The sequence below is a fragment of the Numenius arquata genome, chromosome 4 (assembly GCF_964106895.1).
Source record: "Numenius arquata chromosome 4, bNumArq3.hap1.1, whole genome shotgun sequence".
Lineage (NCBI taxonomy): Eukaryota > Metazoa > Chordata > Aves > Charadriiformes > Scolopacidae > Numenius > Numenius arquata.
Genome location: NC_133579.1, coordinates 71,222,524 through 71,233,927, shown reverse-complemented (window position 1 = coordinate 71,233,927; position 11,404 = coordinate 71,222,524).

Here is an 11,404-nt window from a genome sequence, read left to right as displayed (position 1 = left end):
AACATACTGAGTAATCGTTGTCTACAATGCACTCTTTTCTACCATAAAACCTGTAGAAGGAATAATACGGCCCTCATTTTTCCTCTAGCTTCTAAGGAGAACTCTAAAATATATACCTCATGCCGGTAGTCCATAAACTCCAGTTGTGTTCAGGCACTATGCAACCTGAGGCTCCCAAAATCAATAAAATTATCGAACCCAGAAATATTTCTACAGCTAGACTTTTGTGGAAAATTTAGAGAAGCTTATATATCTGTATGTAGGAAAAATAGACAAAGAGGCCATTGCTGGTAGGAGGAGCAAAGTCTGCTGGATTTAGACTGTAAGACGGTGAACGTCAGAAATGTGATGTTCATGGTTTGATGCCAGAGCAGTATAAATTCAAGAGATGCAACGCATTCAGGAAATGGATTTGAGGAGGATGGATGACTGGCTCTGGCAATTGCTAATAAGACGCAGAATGTTTTCTGCCAAGGTCACTGGTTTTACTCCATTTCATTATCAATTATTAAATATCTCTTCCTCTTATTTATTAGTTTACAAGTTGTTTTCACATGAGGGACACCATTTGGTGTCCTATGTGAGGTGAATTGTTGATGACAAACCAGGCTCAAAGCAGAGCGGTATCTCTAACAGCAAAACTGTTGTTACACTGGTAGTAGCTTGCACTCGTGTCAGGAGTCTCAAGTGGAAGGACAGGGTCTCTGTAGGCGTATACAGCTTGATTATTTTTGTTTTTCCTCTCTTGCTGTACGTGCTATACTGCGTCAATGAGAAAGATAGGTCTTGATTTTTTTCTACCAGACTGATACTTCACATATGTAATAAACTTCCTCCCAGCGTGGTAGCAGGGAGACTGCAGGGTGGTCAACAACTGGCTTTCTACTCAGACACGCTCACGTCTAGCGTCACCTCACCTCATGAAATAAAAATAGTGAATTTTAATTTTTCCTTTTTCACCAGAATGGCAGCTTAAATTAGAACTTATGCGACTGAGAGGAGAAGAAGGGATTTGGTCATGTCATAATGGTAAAAAATTAATAAAGAAAAAAGGCAAACTGCTTCAATATTGATATGGAAAACAAGAGCATATTTCAGTTATTTTTTTCCTCGTGGAATTCCTTGTTTAAAGGAAACAGTCTCTGAGGTTCGTTAACAAAAATACAGGTATTTCTGGCAAGCCAGTCCTCAAACAAATAATTCTCCTTCTTCAGAACAGATATGGCTTAGTCTTCATGTTGCCAAAGGAAAACAAAAAGATTAAATATTACTGAGAGGATGTGAGAAAGCAGAAAATTCAAAGCACAATCATAGGTTGTGTGAATCTCCCTAAGGGATATGCTGAAACTCTGAGGCAGTGAATAGTTACCTGCTTTTTGGGAGGGTCGGATGGGGTGAGGTTTTGGATCCAGCTGTGCTTATGGATGACATTTCTGTGCTCAGCCTTTTCCTCATTCCTTTCTTTTTGCACCTTTGCTGTTGGAGTGGCTTGTGTGATGGCTCCTCAATCTGTTTCAGTCATACAGAAGTAGTTTAGCTTAAAAAATTGGAATACTAAGTGTTTGTTAAGGCTGTCCCAACTGAAATGAGTTAATGAATGAGTAGAAGGGAGTGTCTGCTGGAAGGTCTGAGTCATCAGTCATCTTTGGCAGCTGGGGATAGGGGTTAGAAAGGGGCATAGCAGCCACTTCTACTGTTGCAGATGTTTGCAGAGCACGTTTGCCTATGCCAACAGAAAATTACAGATCATCACCTTCTGAAACTTGTTGCCTAGTTGATCTGGATACCAGGGTGCTGGGGAAGACTGTAAGTTGCATCTGCCAGCTATATTCATAGTCTTTGACTCCTCTGAGGTTGTGCTGTAAACGTCAAAGGCAAATGAAAGCAATGGCTGAAACACTGAAAAGCCTGAAGGAAAATCGCTAGGACTAACCAAGCGAAGGGGGGAAAAAAATGCATGTTGAATATCTGGACTATACTTAAAAATTACCTTACCAGCTCATGAAAGAAAAGGTCTCCAGGACTGTATTTTAACCCAATTAGCTGTATTCCTTAGCTAAACCTGCTATTTCATCAGATTTTCCATTTTGGAGACTGAAAGGTCAGCTCCTCAGTGCCTGAGGTTGCATGAAGAGTTTGCTTCTTTGTTCCTACCTCCCATTCTGGCATATTGAAGTGTCCTTGCACTTCACGAGCCAGGCCCGGCATGCTGCGGGTGCCAGCCTTGCAGGGGTGCCTATTCCAGCCACTGGGTTTATTACCAGCTCGTGAAGATGCAGAGAGCTGCCTGTAAGGCTGGTGTGGGCTTCCTTTAGCCTTGCAGTACATTTGTCTTGCCACGCTACTCTGTGGTAGGACATGTGTTTTCCTCCTCGGATGCGTGGGTTCAGGAGAGAGCAATAAGCCTCTCTGCCAAGCACAATCAACCCTTATTCTGATAAATTGAACTGGATTTAGACTTTGCTGCCCTCCTCTAACCCGTTTTACTGCACAGGTGCTGAAGGCAGTGAGTTCCAGAGCTTCTTTGAAAGCAGATGAGCATTAGAAGAAGAGGGAAGCATTGGAAAGGAATGTCCAAATCCTGTCCAGTTCCGGAACCAACACTCAAGCCACAATGCTACTTAAGGTAAACATATAATCTCATACACTTGAACATCTGCCACCAGTTTACACAGGCTGCTTCCAGTGTGCAAAATCTTGCTGACAATAGCGAACAAAAATGGCCTCAAACCTGCTGCAGATTTTAAGTTAATGAATGAAAAGTTGTGTTTATTTCTCTGCTGTGTTCACAGGTAACCTATTTTTCTGATTTAAACCCTGAGCCAGAAAAATAGACTTTCTAATACAATACCTCATAAACAGTTTCTACTGGGAGGCTATTTTCCTCTCCCCCTTCCTCTTAATCACCTTCCCAGTGCAATAGGAATGGAATGCTTTTTTCAGCTAGAGATTTTTTTCATCCTAAATTACATTATAACTGCTGTATTGAAAATGGAAGTGACAGACTACTTTCTTTTAAAGACAGTACCTCTCCCCAGTAAGGAATGGTTTTAAAGGACGCCAAGGCCTACCTACATGTTGTGCTGGGAAAAGAGTTGTGCCCATTTATTGTAATTTGAATGCACCCTGGCAAGATTTACTTCTGTGAAGAAGTTAGCAGTGGGCTATGTGAGACCAGACTGCCCACTGGTCCTTGCTGGTATGCCCGTTCTGAGGCATTGGTGGCTGGGCTTGTAAATCACATGAAAAATACGAAGAACTGTGAGTACCAGGACTGATGAAATGTGGTTTCCTAGGATGCGCATCTCCTGATGGCTTGTGAGCTCAGTGTGATATTTTTTTCCTGCAGCTGGGGATTTTAGAATTTATTTCTTTCTCCTTGTCCCATGTTGATTCTTTGGCATCGAGTAAGGGTTGAGCTTACTGCAACCTTTTTCTCACCTGGGACTCTAATCTGCCTCTCTCTTCTCTAGGCTCTTTTCATTAAAACTGTAGACAATTATCTGTAAGGTTCCTTTCCTTCTGTCAGGTGAATTTGAAACTGGCCAATGTTATAAAGCATTGAGGTTAAAATTGTATGAATTCTAAGTAAATAAAGAAAGCAAGCATGCAATGGGTTTCTTTACGATGCCAAGCTAACATGGCTATGTAAACATTTAAATACTTGCAGAACTGAGTGCTTACCTGAGATGATTGGACTAGGCTGGAGATGCTGGTTTTGTATATGGGCATATTCACTTTTAAATATTATAGAATTACCAGCATGTTGATAAAATTAAAATAGAAATAATCAAGCTGTGCACAATCAAAAAATAACTAACTGCCATGTGATTCTTTGAAAACGGACATTACCTTTCTGCCCTCCAACAACCATGAATGATTGCATGTCAAAGAGAATTTGCCTAACACTAATTTAAATCATTTCTATTACTCCAGTAAAATAGTCTTAGGCTCAACATTTATCTTTTAAAAAATGCTAACTTGTTTAGAATGGTCAGGTTTCGGTGTGAAAACCAAGCCATTTCCAGACATAAATGTAACTTGTCATATTCTCATCTTCAGTTGATGTCTGGGGCCACAGGACCTGCTTTTGATATCACACCTTTAACCACAGAAGAAGAATGTTATAAATAATACAGACTCCTCACAAGCTTGATGTACAGTGAGTGTACGCTCTGCTGATACAAAGCGATTGATAGGCTTTTATTACCATGTACGGCTGCTCTAACACATTTTAGGAAAAGACATATTCTGTCAGTTGTGCCTTTTTTTTCTTTTTTAACAAGGGACTACAAGTTTTGTCTTTTTCTTTCCTAGAAGTGGTCTTTATTACTTATTACCTGTTGAGTAATTTCTTTGAAGACCTGTGAAGTGCATATGCCAATGTGGATTTTTGATCCCTGCTCTTTGTGTTCCTTACTCTGGAGGCGTAGACCACCTGATGAGTTTTGATCCCCAGATTAGCTGATAAATCTTAGAGACAGGTTGCTGATGGACGTGCTTGGGATTAGGTCTACCGCAGGCACAAAAAGGTGCTGCTTTAAGATCTCCTTATTAGTGGGCAGTACGTGAATTTGCTAGGGCACCTTCAGATGGAAGGATCTTAAATGCAGTGGAAGAATAGAGAGTATTTTAAAAATATTTAATGGCTCATGCTCTTACATTTATCCTATTTCCCCCAATGTTTCCTCCGCCCAGATTATCTTCAGCAGCAAGTGTTTCTGGCAGTCATCTGCAGAGCCAGAAACAATAGCTGTATTGACTTTAGAAGGAATATGTACATACCTTTTGTTGAGATACATTCCCCTCTGAGTTGTTTGCGTTTCAAAAATAATAAAGGACGTATCAAGATTTACTGATGGATGAGCTAGAAAAAGTGATAAATATGAGTATCGATTCACAAATGCCTAGGGTAGGTCCAATCCCGTGAAGCCTTACACATGTCACTAAATGTATCTATGAAGGTAGCATCAAAACATCAATAACAGTCGTTGGGCAAATAAAGTTACCTACATCATGCACTTGCAAGATCAGTCCCTTCGGTTTCCACAACTAGTGGAAACAACAATAGCTGTTGCTATTCAAGAAATAACTGCTTCTCTTCAGACAGCCTAACCTGGATGAATTGAGGGGTAATTTGGGGGATAGTTTCATGCTCTTTTGTTTAAGAATACATAATTGAACTTAAAATGTCAAAAGAACAGAGGCAAGATACTAAAAACCACCAGAGTGCCGCCTTCGCAAAAAGAAATTAAAGGATCTTCATAGCTTTGTCTTCTTTTCATTTCAGTTGATAGTTAAAAGACAAGTTTATATGTTTTAGAGAAAAGGTATCAGCAGTTCATGAGAAAGTGAGATGTTTAAAATTAATAGCATTAAAAACTAGCAGGAACGACTGAATGTCAGCACAAGTTCTTCAATGAATTTAAAGAAAGGGGTGGGTGTGCAGAGGTTACATACTGCAGCCAGGGAGTCCATGGCTGCTGGGGCAGTCCTGGCTCCCCTGGGATCAACTGCTAATTGCCACACAATTCAGACGTGTGCAGTGTCCCCATCTTACTCGCTGTCCTCTAAGACCTTTGGCATCCTGGAACCATTTGGAACCTGGAATCCCAGCAGGATTATGCTGGGACCATCACTGAGAGAAAACATACAAGGTGGGAATCTTCCTGTTGATGGTATTGATGGGACTGGATGGGGTGTGGATTTTTTTTGTAAATTGAAAGCCAGGAGCTCATTTGCTGATCACCGGCAGTATGTGGTGTCTAAAAAGAAGGAAGCAAGCCCAAGCTTGTTGATGTTGTACTGGTGGAGGCCATACCACAAATTTAAGCTGCTGCTCCACAAAACCAGAATCTCTTGTCTTCATTTAGGACTACTCAGGTAGTTCCTAGCACAGTTTTAGTACTGCCAAAGACTCTGTGTGTGTGTGTGGGTGGCCTGAACCAAGACCTACCCACACTGAGTGTGCATGTGATCACACCTACAGCTCTTGGGCTGAGAAGACCACTGGTGTTTTGACATGAGGCCAGTGATGATGCAATGATGCAAGAAGTTCAGTGTCCTTCTGAACACAATAAAATGAAAGAATCATTACTGCATGAGCCTACGTGCCCTCCCTGCAGCTGCTTTGGTGGATTAGACAAGGCTGCTGCTGGCATTCCAGAAGTAACCAGGGCAATTGGGGTCTGGATTAAAAAACATGGTCACTGCTGGTGACTCTCTGCTCAGTCCTGACCGCTGTTGTCCACAATGTGGCAAAATGCAACAGTAAAAGACTGAATGAGGAAGAACCCAAACCTCCAGGTCTGTAGAGCAGAGGGAGAGAGAAAGAAAAAGCCCTTCTGACTCTTTAATTCTCAATTATTTTCAAGAACATCACGATCTCATATGGGAGTGATTCATATTAAATCTAAATTCTCAGATTAAAAAACAAACCCCAGGAGAGCCTTCCCTCATGATAAGTCTGTTTTGCTTCCTGAGTGCTTGTTTAATTGAAGTTTAAGTCAGTAGAAGAGAATCTTTGCTTACCAAAGCCCTGCTAATACTGAGTTTCTCTCCCAGATACAGATTTAGACTGTGACTGGTTGTGAAGCAGCTGCTCAGGGGAATAGGCCATATAAAAACATGTCTTCCCTGTAGCTCTCTGATCTTAGTGCCTGCTTTCCTTCCATCACACCTGTCTTAAGGGAAGGGCAGGGCACAGAGTTTATCGTTTCTCAAGAATATTGCAAATAGGTTCTTTTCTGCAAGAAGTACACAAGAGAAGCCATGGAAAGACCTGTGCTTCTCAAGCTCTTTGTCCTTAATGTTGCACTTAGGGACCTTTGAAGTGCTGTCATTGCCAAGCTCTAGAAATTTGATTTTTTTAAGCAGTCAGTAAGGGGTGCGCTTTTGGTGGCTTGAAGGTAGGATCCATTTTGACCTTTCAGTGATCAGTGGGAACATAATTTATTCCATTTGCAAAGTCACCATTTCTTGCGACAAAATAGATCCAGGTCATTCAAGTAATGGCTAGATAGGGTTGGGTCACTATGAGGCAGCTAAAATACCTATAGTATGGTCCAAAGAGAAAGTTCTGCATTTTTAAATAGGGTAGGGGGAAAAGCCTCTAACCAATGCTAGCTGGCTGCTTTATCAGTATTGAATGACAAGATAAGTATTCAGATTTTAGTTGCTGATAGGAAAGCACAAAGGGTCATTCTCTTCATCCTTGTATCATACAAGCAGATGAATTATGTGGGTTTAAAGTATGGCTGTCAGACCACGGTGTGGAGGGGCGACGCCTAGAGGAGCTGGTGTAATTTTGGTACCCCCACAGGTCTGTGGTACGCTAGGCTTTCCTTATCCATACCATAAGAGGTACGCTGCAGAGCAGGTGTTTACCAGTGGGTGAAGACTACTCACTCCCAAGGCATCCCTCTGGGGATTAATGGTGTTGGCACTCCCTGGCTGTAGGTGGTGTGTGGAAACCTGTCCTCACTGCTTGCATGATGGTTTACCCCACAACACAAAGAAATCGCAGTGTAGGTTGTACTAAGATGCAACTTCAAATCATCACAGTACCCCTGTGTCTTCCTTCTCTGTGTTTTCAGCTTCTCTTTACTGTTGGATTCAGCTGCTTTTGTTTCAGACCAAAGGAGGATTTGGGCACGTAAAAGCTTAGCTACTTTTTACACATACACTAGCTGGTCTAAGAAAAGGCTATACCTCTATCATCTTTACCTTGCTTATGGTGCCTGGATCATCATGTCTACAAGAAAGTTACCTTTTACCTGTATCTTTCTTATATATCCCATAAAATGCAGTAAAAAATGCATGGAAAAGGGAAAGTCCAATCTAGAAAAATTCAGGATAAATAAATATCCCAGGTATTCCCTGTATTTCCTATGCAAATAAATATTTTGGTTTTGGTTCTTTAACATGTGGTATTGGAAATGTAAAACAATATTTAACACAAACAAAGGAAAAAGGCTTTGCAAAAGTTTTGTTCCCAAGTCTCAAACACAATGTTCTAATATTATCTGAGCTTTTTTTTTCTGGCTTGTTTTTCTCCAAGACAACTTTATAATACAACTGATTTATTTCTCAAAAGGTGCTGATTTTCCAGAGTCATGTATTTAGAAACTCAATATGACTCAGTGCAGATGGCCCGAAAACCAGGTGTTTCTGCTACCTAATATCACAGAAAGAAACGAGGAATGAACATCATAAGATTTGCAAAAATACAACAGAAATCGTTTGAAAGGTTGACCCAAGCTTGGGACCACGCTCCCCTTCCATCGCTTACCTGGGCTTTGTTCTGGGAGCCGCGGAAGCACGGGGACATTCACTGTTTCTGGCCTTTGTGCCCACCTGTGCTTTGCTCCACTTGGCCTGGGGGATAATACACACTCACCTGGGTGATTCCACGACATTCCTGAGGCAGATCCTCTGCTCTGCATATCTGTAGGGAAAATAAGACATCACCAATGTACATGCCTGCTCTGGGTACAGAAACAGCGTTTAGTTCTGCAGGTAAAGTGATGCTCCACAGTGCGAACGGATTTTCTTTCTTCCTTTCTTTTGAACATTTAACTGGTTTTGTATTGAACGGATGTGAAATTACATGAGCTCTGATCATGTGAATAATGCATGAGATTTAAGACAAACACATGAAAGGAGCTTATTTTTCATGTCAAACAATTCTTTATTTTTTATGGTACAAATTAAAAGTGACAGATCTGAAGCTGTTAAGAAATACACAAAGTGCAGCTTTACTGACCATACAGATATTGCTCTAGATTAAGTACAGTTTTTTGTCAGTTTTTTTTTTTTATTTATTTTTTTTTTTCATGTTAAGCAACCTGTGCAGATAAATCAGCTTTGGTTTCAAAGTCAGAGTAGTAAGGAGCTTTTAAATATCCAGTTTGGTTTCTTGGTCACAAGTCCACCACATCAACTCCTTTTGTAATTATTTGTATTTTTTAACAACACAATACAGTCCGTTTTGTACTGCCATCTTTCCCGCTGCATGCTCCATGCATGGAAAAACAGATCTCTTTGCAGTGCTTCATAAGTGACCCTGGTGACCATTCTGTAGATTATAGCACATAGGACAAAAAATAATAATAATAGTAATAATAATAATTAATAATAATAATATCACTTTTTAACAATAAATAAACAAATGTGCCCCACATAATCTCAAGTTGGAAACAAGCAAACCACATGACAAAAAGCTCATTACAAAATGTTTTCCAAACAGATTTTACAGTCAAACATTGACATGGAAATCAATTTCCTCTCTTATCTTCTTATTTGAATGTTGGTCAATAACTGGGTACAAGTAGAGTGCTGAGGTAAAACACTGATGAACAGTTTTATTTTTGTATTTCTTTTTTTTTTTTTTTTTAAATAGTAACAGTTTAGTATTGCGAGATTGTCAGCAACATTTAGCCATATCTATACAATGTGCATATACCTACATACATTGAGCTTTGGTCCAGCATTGAGAAGACGAGCAAAGGCATTTTACATATTTCTTTTTGGTTATAGCTTGAGTTCTTTGATACGCCTCTACTTGTTCCTTCCTAGCTCCTTTTTGCTTTCTTGTTCTCTCTTTTTTTCTTTTTTTTTTCTTTTTTTAATTTTTTTTTTTGCTGTAATAACGTAAAGAAACTGGAACCATTTGAATCCATTTGATTTCTTCAACTGTCCAAAATAGCTTTTTAGTGAAAAACATAAAAAGACAAAAATCAGAACAGTAAGTGAACCCTTGGTTCATTATTCAAATAATAATTTTTTATATATATATTTTTTTTAAAAAATTCAATGATCAATCAATTGGAAAACCATTAAACCTTCACATATGACTGAAGAGACTTTTGTTTCATTTGCTGGTAGCAATCTATCTTTTAGTCACATGCAAAATTAAAAGGTATTCAAATGTAATCAATACATGAAAATTGTTTACAAATGGAAACCAGAAATGTTTCCAGTAACAAAATAAAACAAAATATTTATGGCCCCCCAAAGATGTATGACTCACATGTAATTTATCTTCCTAAGAATCTGTTCAGGCACCATTTATGCCTCATAGCAAAAATTTGTTTATAAAAAAATTAATATAAGAAGCATTACAACACTTTATAAATAATTTACAAAATTAGAAAACTGTAAAAAAAATCACTGCACATGAATGGTTTTAAGACTGTGGGATGAACATCATTTTTTCTTCCAAGCTGGCGATTTATATTTATTTTACATTTTCACTGTCCTAGTTATATCCTTCCGATATGTACTTTGGAACAGAAAAGAGCTTATGTAACTGCTGCCAGCATATTTTTAAACATTTAGTATCTTTCATACGCTGTTTAGTTAACTTTTCTTCTTGGGGGATTTTTCTTCACAAAATTTAGAGCAGTCCCTGGGAGAACTGGAAATTTAGTTTTTAGGCAAAGAATAGTTGATGGTTTTGTTTCCAGGCTGTTGATGATGGGGGCGGTGGAGGGGAGGGGGGGGCATACGGTCTCAAGGCTGGCTGAACAGGTAATTGTGTATATAGCTTTAACGACTGGACAATTAGCAGCATACTGGACACACGGGTAGGTCTTCAGGAGTGTCTGCTTCCAAATACGATCTGTTCTTCCCTGCTTCCCTGTCGGCTTCTGGGTGATCTCCTGATCGACACGCGAATTGAATCGTGGCCACAAATTTAGGGCTGTTTGGTATAGATAATGTAGATGTATCTATGGATATAGGTATCTATGGGCAGAGAGGGAAAAAGAAAACCCAGAGGGACAGATGTTGCTGTGAGACTCTTTACTTCACGTGCTCAGCTTAGGTAAAGCGTCTTTTTTGTCCCTCACAATTTGCCTGTGGTTACTGAGGTGTTTTTCCCCTGGCATATATTTATGTATCAACAGTCGGAAAAGAGTCAATAACAATTCTTGCTCTCCTCCTCATAAAAGCAATACTGAAAATATCCTTAAACATACCCTGCTGAAGCTTAAAGCCTAAAATGCATTTACTGGATGTGAGCCCAGCCCGGAGTACTGGATCCTCAGCGCTCTCCAACCCTGACCTTTTGAGAGTGCTCACATTTAGAGGCAGCTTCTGGCACAGATGATGGTCTCTGAAGCCTTAAAACTCTACCAGCCGTGCAGCAAATACTCCATTCTACAAGGCAAATCCCATTAATAAAATAGCGAGGGCCAGATTCAAAGCCCAGCGAAATCAATGGAAATCTCTTTCTTTCACTAAGTTCTGGATATAGCCTGGAGTTCTTGAAAACCCTAAGAGAGGTGTTATTTGAAGATTCCAGCACTTCAGGAACCTCCTTTAGTGTCCTGGGTAGACCAGCAAAAATCCAGTGCAACCATCCTAAGGTCAGTGAATGCAATCAGGAGTTATACCAGCACAA